Source organism: Anolis carolinensis, chromosome 6, assembly GCF_035594765.1.
Source record: "Anolis carolinensis isolate JA03-04 chromosome 6, rAnoCar3.1.pri, whole genome shotgun sequence".
In the NCBI taxonomy this organism is placed as follows: Eukaryota; Metazoa; Chordata; class Lepidosauria; order Squamata; family Dactyloidae; genus Anolis; species Anolis carolinensis.
In genome coordinates, this window is record NC_085846.1 from 33,343,424 (window position 1) to 33,359,529 (window position 16,106).

Here is a 16,106-nt window from a genome sequence, read left to right on the forward strand (position 1 = left end):
TGAACAGAATTTTGGCACCCCCCCTCCCCCAAACCAATCACTGAAAAATAAAAGCGTTGGATAAGTGAAAATGTTGGATAATAAGGAGGGATTAATGAAAAGCCTATTAAACATCAAATTACATTAAGATTTTACAAATTAAGCACCAAAACATCATGTTTTACAACAAATCAACAGAAAAAGCAGTCTCGACTGCGCCCCCGTATGTTTTGCGCCCCAAGTGACTGCTTAATTCGCCTCATTGTTGGACCGGCTCTGTTTATAACCCAGGATTGAAAATCATGTTAAATAATGTTATCCGCTGCAGTTGATTGGCAAGTGATTATCACTTTCATTTTTCCTAACAGTAGGAACACACAAATGACCTTAAACTGGGCTGTTGAAATGGAAAAAAAAACCGGGGGAGGAGAGCATAGTTGCAACCAGGGATGAACTTTTGGGAATGGAAGCAAAGGATTGTGAAGTAGATTCAGTTCTTCTGATGTTGAAATAAGTTTCCAGTCTCAGAAGTACTCTCCTTAAGTCTTTTACACTCAACAACAGTAGGGTGGTAGGTTTTAGGGTTGTAGATAAGCCAAACAGGTCCAATAAGCCTGAAGCTTTTCTGCTTAATCCAGTGACAGAAGATGGACTGAGTCATACAGAAACACAGTGAACTAAGTTATTGTTTTTTCACATGCAATCAAGTTTAGCTGGCCAACTAATTTCCTTCTGTTTGGAAGTGGACAAAAATTGGATAAGAAATTTTCACCAGCAGACTGCTCACCATGAATTTACCGGTTCACTGTTTGCATTTTCTCATGTAATCTACACTGCACATGGTAATCTTCTGCTCCAAGGGCAGTTCAGTTCAAAGCAGATTTAAAAGTTCAAGAAATGTAACAGCAGTGACCATGAAGCTGCCTGTCAATTATGCAGGCAGGCTATGATCACCTCCACACTTTACAACAGTGGTTCCTAACCTCTTTTTTGATCAGGGACCACTTGACCAGGGACCACTCTCCAATATTAGTACCAAAAGGGTTACAAATCAGTTTTTGGTCAACTTTAGATTTCGTTTGTTATTTGTGGTGCTGATTCAGAAAATTGCATTGGATAGACCACATAAGCTCTAGTTTCTGATACAGAACATATACCATCCAGTAGTCACCATCTACTCACTCACAGAAAACCATATTTAATAATCTAGAGCTGATGTGGTCTATCCAATTCAATTTTCTGAAACAGCACCCCAAACAACTTCAGGAACAGGCCTAAAAACGAAGACACCAAGGCACCTCCGCTTCCAGGCGTTATATGAAACGGCTCCGCTCAGGGGAGAGAGGAGGAGGAGAAGCAGCAGTCAGAAGGCTTGTTGTTGCAGCTTCTCCCCTTCAGACATCCCCTTTGCCTCAGCACTATAAGAGGGTTTCACGAGATTGGTGACTCTCATTGCACGGGTGTAGTAACGGTGAGGCCGCGGACCATATTTTAGTTCTCGGGGACCACTGGTGGTCCACGGACCACAGGTTGGGAATCATTGTTATAGAGGATAGGAACCCATCAATCATTTATATAGTGGCTAAGCTATAAGAATTAGGAAACATTGTGTGGATGATTTTAGTGGATAAGGTTTTAACTTATTTTATTATCCATGCGTCCAGGTGCCACATGCAATAGCTCCACTCAAGGGGAGCGGGGAGGAGGAGAAGCAGCCGTCAGGAGGCTTGTTGTTGCGCCTTTTGTGCATAATCAGCCTGTCCCCTCTCAACATCATTGCTGCCTCGGCACTATAAGAGGCTTTCATGAGACCATTCGCTCTCGTTGCAACGGTGTAGTAACTGTGAGGCCGCCGTAGACCATATTTAAGTTCTTGAGGACAACTGGTCGTCCATGGACCACAGGTTGGAACCACTGCTTTACAGAATGACAGCACCATTATTTCACCTTAATGACCATGGCTGCTATGTCCTATGACATTCTGGGATTTGTAGTTCAGGGAGGTGCATTTAGAGTTCTCAGCCAGAGAACTCTAGTGCCTTGCCAAGCTACCAACCCCAATATTCCAGTCAAAAGTGGAATCATAGTGATAGTGTGAAAGGATATTATGTGTGACAATAACTCAATATCTGTAGTGCTATAATTGTGTAATGTGATGAGCCTCAATAATTTTCTGCAGGTAGATAAATGATATATTTGATTATACAAGTATGAGAATTATTTTAAAATTGGCCTCTATTAATTTGCACGGCCCGGGCTGTGGCACAGGCTGGTGAGCAGCCAACTGCAGCCAGCTGCAATAAATCACTCTGACCAAGAGGTCATGAGTTCGAGGCCAGCTCGGAGCCTGCGTTTGTCTTTGTCTTTGTTCTATGTTAAGGCATTGAATGTTTGCCTTATATGTGTAATGTGATCCATCCTGAGTCCCCTTTGGGGTGAGCAGGGTGGAATATAAATACTATAAATAAATAAATAAATAAATAAATATGAAGATTTGATCAAACCCATGTCCATTTTCTTTTATGGTGGTTTATGCTCTTGGTGAGACAGGAGGGTAATGTGTAAATGGTCCCATTGAAAGAAATGAGAGCAAAAGGAACAGCCACCTTGAAGCAATTCACAGTAGGCTGATTTGATTTTAAAAGAAAGACAAAAGTGACAGTAAGTGGATAATAAAATTCTTAGTAGAGTGGATTAATTTGCATTTGTATCCTGTAACACTGGATCATCTGAGTCTACACTGCCATATAATCCAGTTCAAAGAAGATAATCTGGATTTTATATGGCAGTGTAGAAGGGTCCTGAGTTTAAGAACAAGAACATACCTGCAAATAATTACAGCTTTTAGTAGTCATTAGATCATTGTGAATCCTGGGCCCCTTCCACACAACTGAATAAAATCCCACATTATCTGCTTTGAACTGGACTATATGGCAGTGTGGACTCGGATAACTCAGTTCGAAGTGGATATTGTGGGATTTTCTGCCTTGATATTCTGGGTTATATGGCTGTGTGGAAGGGCTTCTTGGGGCTGTATGGGATGCATAGAGTTTACTACTGGAAATTTAAGTCTTTCACAATCCTATTCATAACAGAAGTAGGGAAATTCATAATGTGATTTCTACATGTCACATTGATATTAGAGATATCTTATGGACCATGGGGTTGATCGTCTTCCCACTTTTGTCCAACTTCATGGTCAAGATGCCTGCTTCATGGCCTTTTATGACTGGTGGCACTTTAAGGCACTGGCTTTTGTACTATTGCAGTGAAGGTAAAGAAAAATAAGCCCATGTTCTGCAACAACAAACAATAACTATGGAAAAATAATATAAATACATGATCTTGCTTTTGCAGTCCTAGTGCTGCAATGTGTTCGCGTTTTTCCTCTGTGTTCAACCTCTGTAGTTATGCAAAAAGGTCTTACAGAGTCATTTTAGGACCGTGCTACACTGGTATATAATCCAGATTATCAAATTAGATAATCCACATTATCTGCTTTGAATTGGATTATATGAGTCTACACTGCCATATAATCCAGTTCAAAGCAGATAACCTGAATTTTATATGGCAGTGTAGAAGGGGCCTTAAAGACATTCATCTGATAGAAAACTCCATTGAACCATTGAAGACAGGTCGATTTTAAGGAGCATCTATATTCCCTATGGCCAACACATTTCTCCTTTTACAATTAGGATTCATATCCCTTATACACTGCCCTATATCCCAGGATCTGATCCCAGATTGTCTGCTTTAAACTGGATTATATGAGTCTCCGCTGCCAGATAATCTGGGATAAGAAGATAATCTGAGATCAGATCCTGGGATATAGGAGCAGTGTGGAAGGGGCCTTACATATGTGGGCCTAAATATATCAAACTTGCAAATTAAACACAGACATCTTCTCCAATGATCAATCACAAAAAAAAATTGCTGAACATTAGACCAATATACACCTAACTTCTGGATACACATAACTTCCGGACTTGCATGGCAATGTAAAACAGTGAGCAATAGCAAACCCTTTTATTCTTGATGGGACAAACAGATGTACCCAGAAAAAAAATAATTTGCACAGGACACTCTAAATTGATAAGACAATAAATTCACTTGAGGATTGCTTGTGTTGGATCCGCAGTTATAGAACATTTTATGACGAATAGATGGCTGTTACCACTTGGGGGAGCTCTACAAACCTTTTTGCTAAACATCCTGTTTAGTTTTACCTACAGAGTCACTTTTCCTCCAGCAATCTAATAGGTTTCTGTAAAGAAGTGTGAATTTTTTAGTTTACAGATGTCATGTTTAATTGTGTTTTAAAAGTCATGTTTAACTGTGTTTTAAAAAAGGGTTAATATTTCAGGTGGCAGCGTTTAAACAAGACATCTTTACTAACTGGTGGCAGCAGATATAGTTATATAAAATATATATAATTAAATTAATAAACACATCATCCTTCTCCACATCTCCACAAATTGGTGGCAGTGGTGGGATTTCAAAAGATTCCCCCGCCTGAGTTCATTACAGTTTCCATGAATCCTTCTTTGGTGGGGACTGATCCCGGAAAGGCTTTTCCTTAATTCAGGAATGAATATCCTTTAAACTCAGGAAGCTGCTCTAGCAGTGGTTCTCAACCTTCCTAATGCCATAACCCCTTAATACAGTTCCCCATGTTGTGGTGACCCCCAACCATAAAATTATTTTAGTTGCTACTTCATAACTGTAATTTTGCTGCTGTTATGAATCACAATGTAAATATCTGATATGCAGGATGTATTTTCATTCATTGGATCAAATTTGGCACAAATAACCAATAAGCCAAAATTTGAATACTGGTGGGGATGGGGGGGGGATGATTTTGTCCTTTGGGAATTATAGTTGTATTTAAAGTTCACCTACAATCAAAGAGAATTCGGAACTCCACCAATAATGAAATTGAACCAAACTTGGCACACAGAGCTCACATGACCAACAGAAAATATTGGAAGGGTTTGGTTGGAATTGGCCTTGAGTTCTGGAGTTCACTGTGGACTCCAAACAATGATGGATCCTGACCAAACTTGGCACAAATACTCAATATGCCCAAATTTGAATACTGGTGTAGTTTGGGAAAAATAGACCTTGACATTTGGGAGTTGTAGTTGCTGGGACTTATAGTTCACCTACAATCAAAGAGCATTCTGAACCCCACCAATGATAGAATTGGGCCAAACTTCCGACACAGAACCCCCATGACCAACAGAAAATACTGGAGGGGTTTGGGTTCCAAAGATCATCAGAAATATGTGCCTCTGATACCCCCCAGGGATCCCGACCCCCAGGTTGAGAAATGCTGCACTATTGGGACTTTTTGAGAGCTATCCAAATTTTTTACATACCTTTACATTTTAAGTGCAAGCCTACATTGCATCAGGCACTAGCTAGATTAGCCAGACAATCTAGATTATCTATTGCCTATACTGCCATATAGTCCAGTTCAAAAAAGATAATCTGGATTTTATATGGCAATGTAGATGGGGCTTGAGAGTTCCCTTGAGTTTGGAGTGTGAGTTACATCTTGAAAACTAGTTTGAAAAACTTCTGATTACTATTTTAAATGCTCAACTAATCAATCAATCAATGTCCATATGGAAATGTATAGCTTGCGTTTCCTCCCAAAACTGAAATATTGGAAATGCCTTCACAGTACCTTCTTGGGGATACATCTCATCTCCTTTGAAATATCTCCCCTTTAGGGTTGATATTGTCAGAATGAGGCAGATACTTCCTTCAGCTGATTCTGGAATTTCATGAAAGAGAAGTTATTAATGTATTAGTATTATACTTTTTGTTTATTTCTGCGGAAAGGAGGGAAGCACTGGCCAAGTTTTCTTCATCAGGTGACCGAAAGTGTGGCCAGGTTTCGGGATAAGGTCATTGGGTTTCATCATTTGCTCCTCTGCTTCAGGAAGCAAAACCTATTGGGCCATGATATCACAGAAAAACCGCTTTTTAAGCACTTTTTATTGGCTCCCAAAATGTAACTTTTCCAAGTTACCAAAGTTTCTGCAACTCTGTTTTTCTAGGAGCTGCTGTTGGTTGTTTTCCTTTTACTGGAATTCAACAACCCTTCTTTGAAATTGTTTGAATTGCTCCTGTTCCAACCCGTTTCTCTTTTTTAAAAATGGAATATAGTGTAAGAGGATATGACAGCAGCAGAAAAACTCCATAGACTAGTGAGTAAGAGCAAAGAAGAGTCTGATGTAATACAACAAGAAAAAAATATAAGTTATATCTTATATCTTTTAATCTTTTTCTTATTTTTCATCTCTCTGTTTATTCCTTTTTTAATGCATATTACTTAGATTGTAAATTAGATTGTGTAAAAAAATAATTTTGGATTTACTCAATAGGATTTAAGTCTTTTTAAAAAATGACATTTGACCCAAATAATTGTGAAAGTAGTCTAGCTGGGGGTTGCAATGTGTTCTGCTGTTTCAGTCGAGAGAAAGCATGACATGAAAAAGTTGCTTCATTTTCATACAGGAGGTATATGGAATAAAAGAATTACATTGATGTTACTGCATTACAGTCTCAAACCCTCTGCCATCAACAGAAGACCTGGTGGCTGAGGCTGATGGATGTTTCAGTCTAAAAGTATTAGAAGGCCTCATCTGAAAAGAAAATTATTACTACAACTGGTCTTCCATAGCACTGCTTCCCCCACCATTCCAATGTAATTTTTAATATATGTTTTGGACCTCACTGAGTCTTGTCTACAGGTGGCATTCTGTCAGTTAGTCAGTCCCAGCAAGAGTAGATCCTCATTGAATCCTCATTGAATTGGTCAATGATCTGTCAATGTATAGAAAAATCTAGTAGTCAGATCTTCACATTTGCTGGAGCTAGGAGTGCACAGCTTCTGCAAAAGTAAAAAAAAAGAGAGAGATGAATTTTAAAAATGCTATTTTTTAAAAAAATGCTATTTTTACCTCTGAGAACATTTCTCTAGGAGGCTCTAGGTCCTCCTGTGTAATTGTGTGGTCCACGCCTGTTGGAGATTGACCATAGAATCACACTGGACGACCTACAAATGCCTAGAGGAGTGTTCGCTCTAGAAATCTCCAGGTTTTGCAACAGAACTCAATGGAGGAACTTGACCGTAGAGTCACACTGGAAGACCTAGAGATTCCTAGAGAGAACATATAACATTGTTCATTTACTTCTACTAACATTGGCCGAGCTGTGGCACAGGCTGTTGAGCAACCAGCTGCAACAATCACTCTGACCAAGAGGTCATGAGTTCGAGGCCAGCTCGGAGCTCCGTGTTTGTCTTGTCTTTGTTCTATGTTAAGGCATTGAATGTTTGCCTTATATGTGTAATGTGATCCACCCTGAGTCCCCTTCGGGGTAAGAAGGGCGGAATATAAATACTGTAAATAAACAAATAAACAAATAAATATAAACCAAATCCATGCACGGTGAAATCTGTGAAAAGTGAAATCCGTAAATGTGAAGAGCCGGCTCTAGTTTTGTTGTTGTTTATTCGTTCAGTCACTTCCGACTCTTCGTGTTCTCATGGACCAGCCCACGCCAGAGCTCCCTGTAAGCCGTCGTCATCCTCAGCTCCATCAAGATCAAGCCAGTCACTTAAAGAATACCATCCATCCATCTTGCCCTTGGTTGGCCCCTCTTCCTTTTTCCTTCAATTTTAGGCTCTAGCTTAGTCAGGACTAAAAGATAATTTAGGCCTATGGCTGAAATCCTACATTTATTGGAGTTCAAAGGTTGCACAGCGGGTCATACCACTGAGCTACTGAACTTGCTGACCAAAAGGTTGGAGGTTCAAATCCGGGGAGCAGGGTGAGCTCCCGCTGTTAGCCCCAGCTTCTGCCAACCTAGCAGTTCGAAAACATGTAAATGTGAGTAGATCAATAGGTACCGATCCATACAGTCATGCCGGCCACATGATCTTGGAGGTGTCTATGGGTTTCTAAGCTGCTCTTCAGCTTAGAAATGATGGTGAGTACCAACCCCCAGCATCAGACATGACTAGACTTAATGTCAAGGGAAAACCTTTACCTTTACTAAAACTAGAGCCAGCCCTTCACATTTACAGATTTCACTTTTCACAGATTTGATGTAGAGGAAATATCCACCAGCAGATTTATATTACACTCTTGACAAATAGTCCCTATGTTGAATAACTGTGTAGCACAATGTATGTGGTCGTTCAATGTACATGCTGACATTACACTGTGTAATGCACATTTGCCTGCTACTCTGTGAATCTGAGTATGATATCATCTGTGCAGCAGTTCCATGCATGGATTTCGTTTGCACCACCATCAGTTTGATCTAACTATTGTCCATTGTCAGTAATAGCAAGCTGCCTATGTGTTCATTTTGCCATGCTTTATTTACTCACTTTTTTGTGGAGCATCTATATCAGGGGTCCCCAAACTTTTGAAGCAGAGGGCCGGTCCACAATCCTTCAGACTGTTGAGGGGCCGAATTATCATTTGAAAAAAACAAAACAAATTCCTATGCATACTGCACATGTCTTATTTGTAGTGCAACAACAGCAACAATGAAAAAACAATACAATATTTAAAAATGAAAACAATTTTAACCAACATAAACCTATCAGGATTTCAATGGAAAGTGTGGGCCTGCTACTGGCCAATGAGATAGTCAAGTTAATTAGGATTGTTGTTGTTGTGCTTTCAAGTCATTTCAGACTTTGGCCGAGCCTAAGTCTAAAATTAATTATTTATTTACTACATTTATTTACTACATTTATATCCCACCTTCTCACCCTGAAGGGGACTCAGAGCAGCTGTATGTACATACAATATATTATATTATTAGCATAACACAATATTAGCATTATATATTACTATATTGAACTATACCACTATACTATTATATATGTAATATATAACATATAATTAATATTATTATATGGTATTACTATTAGTATTATATTGTATAACATATTATTATCAATATTATACGTATATACAATATATTATATTATTAAAACTGATATAAAATATTATATTATAAAACTGAGGGTGGGGGCCAGGTAAATGACCTTAGAGGGCCGCATCTGGCCCCCGGGCCTTAGTTTGGGGACCCCTGATCTATATGATAGTATTATCAAATTATGATCCTAAGTTTTCATAGAATCATAGAATCATAGAATCATAGAATAGTAGAGTTGGAAGAGACCACATGGGCCATCTAGTCCAACCCCCTGCTAAGAAGCAGGAAATCGCATTCAAAGCACCCCCGACAGATGGCCATCCAGCCTCTGCTTAAAAGCCTCCAAGGAAGGAGCCTCCACCACGGCCCCGGGGAGAGAGTTCCACTGTCGAACAGCCCTCACAGTGAGGAAGTTCTTCCTGATGTTCAGGTGGAATCTCCTTTCCTGTAGTTTGAAGCCATTGTTCTGTGTCCTAGTCTGCAGGGCAGCAGAAAACAAGCTTGCTCCCTCTTCCCTATGACTTCCCTTCACATATTTGTACATGGCTATCATGTCTCCTCTCAGCCTTCTCTTCTGCAGGCTAAACATGCCCAGCTCTTTAAGCCGCTCCTCATAGGGCTTGTTCTCCAGACCCTTAATCATTTTAGTCGCCCTCCTCTGGACGCTTTCCAGCTTGTCAACATCTCCCTTCAACTGTGGTGCCCAAAATTGGACACAGTATTCCAGGTGTGGTCTGACCAAGGCAGAATAGAGGGGGAGCATAACTTCCCTGGATCTAGACGCTATTCCCCTATTGATGCAGGCCAGAATCCCATTGGCTTTTTTAGCTGCCGCATCACATTGTTGGCTCATGTTTAACTTGTTGTCCACGAGGACTCCAAGGTCTTTTTCGCACACACTGCTGTCAAGCCAGGCATCCCCCATTCTGTATCTTTGATTTCTATTTTTTCTGCCGAAGTGAAGTATCTTGCATTTGTCCCTGTTGAACTTCATTTTGTTAGTTTTGGGTTAGTTTTCACCACACTTCATTCAGTTTTTTTTATGTGGCAGAAATCTCAGCCTTTTGTACAGGGCGAGGATGGAAGAATAACTTAATTGTCAATGACAGTTGCTTTACTGTTACTTTTTTTAGAGAAAGAGACCGCTTTTGTCATGCACAGTGAAGTACTGGGTAAGTGAACCTGTTTCTGGCTCCCAGTCCTGAGTTGAGGTCAAGGCTTTCAGGGTTCAAGTGCCAGAATGTTTTGAGGACCAGGAGTTATCTTCCCCTTACCTCTGTTTTTCCTATTCCTCCCCAAAGTCAGTTGTCATTCTCTGAGCAGCTTGGATCAGAATGGATTTCCACATCAAAAATTACATTGTCCTAAACTATTTCTACTGTAATTCCAGATGAAAACTGGGATATGCATGGCCAAGCATATGTTAAGGAGGAAGAAAAAACAATTTATGAGAGCCTGCAGCTATTTGTTTTTGCTTGGGATTATTGGGAAGGGTACGATTTTGGCCCCTCCCGTTCCTTTCTCCTTTGCTGCGTTAATCGAGTGCAAACTACTTCTGGATTTTGAACACAGTTTGCAGCAATTGAAGTAAGTTGAGGACAAAGAGGGGAAAGTTGGAAGCGAAACTCGGACATTATTTCAAAAAGATGAAAACCATGGGATTTTTTTTATTGTGTCAGAAGCAACTTGAGAACATATCGCAAGTTGCTTCTGGTGTTAGAGTATTGGCTGTCTACAGAGACATTGCCCAGGGGATGTCCAGATGTATTACTATCCTGCTGGGAGGCTCCTCTCATGTCCCCGCAAGCTAGAGCTGACAGTCGGGAGCTCACTCAGTTTCGTGATTCGAACCAGCAGTCTTCAGATCAGCAACCCAAACTTCAGGTCAGCAATCCAGCCGGCACAAGGGTTTAACCCATTGTGTCACCGCGGCTCCTACTACGGGATATAGTTGTCTATATAGGATAAAAGACCTGTCTGCATTTCAAGGAGTGTCTTTCCTCCAGTTAAGAATGTACTATCACTCTTTATCAAAGATACTTACAGTAGAGTCTCGCTTATCCAACGTTCTGGATTATCCAACGCATTTTTGTAGTCAATGTTTTCAATATATCGTGATATTTTGGTGCTAAATTCATAAATACAGTAATTACTACATAGCATTACTGCGTATTGAACTACTTTTTCTGCCAAATTTGTTGTCTAGCATGATGTTTTGGTGCTTCATTTGTAAAATCATAACCTAATTTGATGTTTACTAGGCTTTTCCTTAATGCCTTATTATCCAACATATTCGCTTATCCAACATTCTGCCGGCCCGTTTATGTTGGATAAGTGAGACTCTACTGTATGTACTTAAACTGGTCATAGGATATATTTATCACAAGTTTTAAAAACGTACAACTCTCAGCTGCCTTTTTATTCATTACCATTAAAATGTTTTAACGTCATATTCATTCTGCAGATTTGCCATAAGACTCTATACAGAATGTTTGAATGAAAGATGTGGGAAGAAAAGAGAGACAAAAAGAGATTGCTGCAATTGTGGACTCTGCAGAGGCAAAAGTAGTGATATAGAAATCCTGGGTTTCCCTCTCCATTTCTTTCTTTTTTTACTGTTTAGCAAATATGCGAGTCATCTCCTTGATGGAACACTTCTGGAGAAATTGATATGTACCAGCAGTTAAAGATGAATCAGAATACAGATGAAAGTGGAAAATGTATTTCTTGGGAAGGAACTCAGCTTTAACGTGAGGGTCAAAGTAGCTTCAGTAAAAACTAAAGGCCCGATTGACACTTGTAGATCCGTTTCCCTGGAAGACAATTGCTTTTAAGGCTACCAGTGTGGCAGACTGAAGTAAAGCAATTTCCTCTATCTCTTCTATCTCAAGACAACAGATCTGTCTCAAGATATTTTGCTGGGTGAAATGCAGTTTCATCAGGAATACCCTGGGTCCTTCATCATTTGAAATGTTTTGGTGGACCTTTCCAACAGCAGCTCTTGCCCTAATCTATTCCCTCCCTCCCATGCCAGGCAATTTGAAATAACACTAGAAGTCAGCAATCGGTTTGGATAAAATAATATTTTACCTTGGAACCACCTGTTGCATTTGGACAGCAGAAATCAAAGTCAGAATCAAGTATAGTTTAGGGAGAATGCATCTATTGCAAGAATTGTATTGTTATACAGTACAGTAAGGCTCATGTATATGTGGCTCTGGCGTCTGCGGTTTTATTTATTCATGTGTTCTCTAGGCATTTTCTAGGTCCTTTAGTGCCACGCTATGATATTCTTGGGCCAAAAGTCCTTCATTTGCTATTATCCATAATTTTGTAAAATCTGGGAGCATATCTCCACAGAAATGAGAGCCAAACTGTATGTATTTGAACTGTGATTTTGTGTGAATCTGTTTATATTCCAAAACATAGGAGAACTTATCTTTATATCATGCTTTGGCAATTAGCATTCATAGAAACATAGAATCATAGAGTTGGAAGGGACCTCATGGCCATCCAGTCCACCCCCCTGCCAAGAAGCAGGAAAATCACATTCAAAGCACCCCCGACAGATGGCCATCCAGCCTCTGCCTGGTTTTTATATATGAAATACTGCAGGTATGACACATGTGATTGTTGGAGTATCCTGTATTACATCAATACAGAACAGGATTTTCATCCTTCAATAAAGGAACATCCTGGGATGGCTATGCTCAGCTTCCACTATTTGATACTAGACAGTGATTGCCAGTCACCAATCTCTGAAACAATCAGTCCAACTCAAGTGTTTAAAAATGTTATTTGGCTTTATAAATGGCCGTGCTAATTAGAGGGACTCTGGAAATTGTAGTAATAGCCAATAGAAGCCGTGGTAGTGCAATGGGTTAAACCCTTGTGCTGGCTGGACTGCTGACCTAAAGTTTGGATTGCTGAACTGAAGGTTGCTGGTTTGAATCCGCAAGATGGGGTGAGCTCCCATCTGTCAGCTCTAGCTTGTGGGGACATGAGAGAAGTCTGAGACCTCACAACCTCTGAGGATGCCTGCCATAGATGTGGGCGAAACATCAGGAGAGAATGCTTCTGGAACATACAGCCCGGAAAAGTCACAGCAACCGAGTCACTCTCTTAAGCCATGGAAGAAAGCATTGGCGAAACGCCTTAGGTTCGCTATAAGTCAGAAACAACTTGAAGGCACGCAACAGCTTGAGTGTCTCGAGAACTTACTGGAAGTAGCCACAGTTTATGCAGAAAGAGAAGACATTTCACATGATTTCCCTAGCAACAGCTTATTGTAATCAGAGAGTTAGGATGATGAAATAGCACTGGAAAAGGAAGTTCCACCTCAAGGAAAACTGACAGGTACTTGTACTGACAAATCTCATGTATGTTTCTGTTGTGATAGAAAAGACTAAGAAGGAAAATCCTTCACTGTGATTGGAACTAGAGATTTATTCCTTCTGCATCTTGTGATCAGTCCCCTCTTGGGAAATCCAGGACATTCTGGTGTTTCCAATCCTACCTCATGCACTCAGGATGTAGTGATGGAAAGGGAGTATTATACTCTGAGACATCACACTTCCGTTTGACATAATGAAATAACACACATGGGATAAATGTGTGAGGTCGCTGAAAAAGGTTCTCGTGTCCAAAGAGTACTATAATGCGGTGGAATAGGTTAGGAAGGCAGGAATTGTCAATCTGGGGTATGTCATTCAGTGTGCACTCATCAGCAAAGCGTGCCTCAACTGTTATTGGTTATCATCAATCAAATTCCTTTCCAATTACTTAAAAAGTTGGGTGGAAATGCCACTATTTCATCAGGCAGTTAGAAATCTGAAAGTAGATTTACTGATGAATTGTTTATACATATTATTATTTACGGGAATACAGCTGATCCTCCACTTTTGCAGGACACTTGTGAAAATGGAAGTAAATCCATGCATTAAAATAACCACATTTTCCAGGAATGCTTAGGCCCTCCATTGCGTCTACGAGAATTTGACCATAGAATCAACAGGATAATTTAACAGATATATGACAGTTCATATTAATCAGATCTATGAATAATCAAATCCTCAAAAGTTACATCTGCAAATATGGAAGGATGACTGTAGTGTGGATTAATTGCTTGATTCTAACCTTTCGGGCCCAAAATGGATTCAAGGCAGCTTCCAAAAGAGTAAAAAGTAAAAAAAAATAAGATAAACGATTATATTAAAATATATTTAATATAATCTGAAACCTCAGCAGAAAGAAATGTTAAAAATAAACACACTTTGGTTCAAAAAAGCAGTCACTCACTTAATATCAATTAGCCAAAATCTACTTGAATAAAAAGATCACAATTTCTGGATTGTGGAACCCACAATTATTTTCTAGAATCCATGCTGCACTCTGGTTGGCATATCATTTTGGAAAGATTATATGATAAGAATTAAAGAAGGGTTTCTGGATGATTGGAACAATTGTCCCATCAACCCAGCAACTATGAATCCATGTTTATTTTTATCAAAAGCATTGCACAAATCAGTATAAAACTGATAAAAAATTCCTTGATTTGAGTCTACTGGGAGGAGGCTGATAGCCATACGGAGTATGGCTTTCACACTGTTCAGCCTTTTATCTCTCAGTTAGCAGCAACTTCCCGTTGCACATCGGAGGAGGGGGGGGGGCAATGCCAGCTAGCTTGTAGAGTTTATCAACAGGTTTAGGTTTGAGATATCCTGTGATTATTCTGCACGTTTTGTTCAATGCTATGTCCACCTGCTTCACATGGGCAGACTTGTGCCAAACAGGGCAGGCATACTCAGCAGTTGAGTCAAACAAGGCCAGGGCTGATGTTCTTATTAATTTTGGGTCTGCGCCCCATGTGCTGCCAGTAAGTTTCCGCAGGATGTTCTTGCGTGCAGCTACTTTATGCTTGGTGTTCATGCAGTGTTTCCTATATGTTTGTGTTTGATCTAAAGTGACACTAAGATATTTAGGATGGAAACAATGTTCAAGCTCTTGGCCTTCCCAGGTGGGGAATCCATGTGGGGACTGGGAATAAAGAGCAATAAAGGAAAGGCAATAAAATTTCAACTTCATGGCCCAGAAGGCGAGTGGCCTCTGCCTATGTTGATATTCCTTTACATCATCTTAATGACAGAATTAACATCGCAAACAAAATGTAAGTCTGTGGCTCTAACATAATAATTCATGAAGAAGACAATGAAGCTTTGAAAGCTAGCATGTTTTTTTTTTAATTTGGCTCAACAAATCTATCTCTGTTTTATGGATTTTGGGTTTCGTTACAAAATTGCTATTTTTGTTGCTAGTAACAGGCAATGAGGTTTCCTCCCTGTGAACTGAGAAGCTCAGGTAGATAACAGCTATTGGTAACTATTTATTTATTTAAATTATTTCAGTATTGTCTCCCAGCCCACAAGAGTTCCCCATAAATTTGCCTAATCTTCTTTAAATCTAAGTTGGTTGTCGTCAAACTCCACATAGTAAATGATACTGTGCTTCTTTCCTAAATTTTGTACCAATGATGTTAACTGATCCAGTTTCCTGGAAGTTTCTAAACTCCCTTTAAGAACTACCTAACTTTGAGCACACAAAGGTAATCCATAGATGTGACTACAACAAGCATGGTTCTTTGCATTTTGAAGACAGAGTGAAAAATAAACAATATTAGTCTGGATTTGAGCAGCTATTATGAAGGTCAAACTTGAAATTGAATAATGGCAGCTAAGGTCGGAAGAATTTCTGCACCATTTTCTTTTAGTTTAGTGAAAACCTTTACTCTCCGATGGATGTCTGCCAATTAATTGGCCAGAATCTTCTTTCCTCCCACCAGAACTGCTTTTGGGAGGGGCGGGATACCAATCCATTGCCAGTCCTTATAGAAACTAACTTGGGGAAATAGTATTTTTTTCTTCTTTCTTTTAGGAACTCTTGATATTACCCCAGTTCAGTGATTTGTAATGTTAGTCCATAAATTTCAGAATGCCATCTCATCACTTTGCTCTGTACAAGGTGTAACTCTAAGAGCAAAACACTCTTTAGAGGTGGAAAAAAATGCTTGCATGCTCAGTGCAGCATATAGATGAATGCAAACAATTCATTTAGCCACTGTGCAATTTCACCTTCTTTTTTAGCACACCTTTCACTCCTTTGAA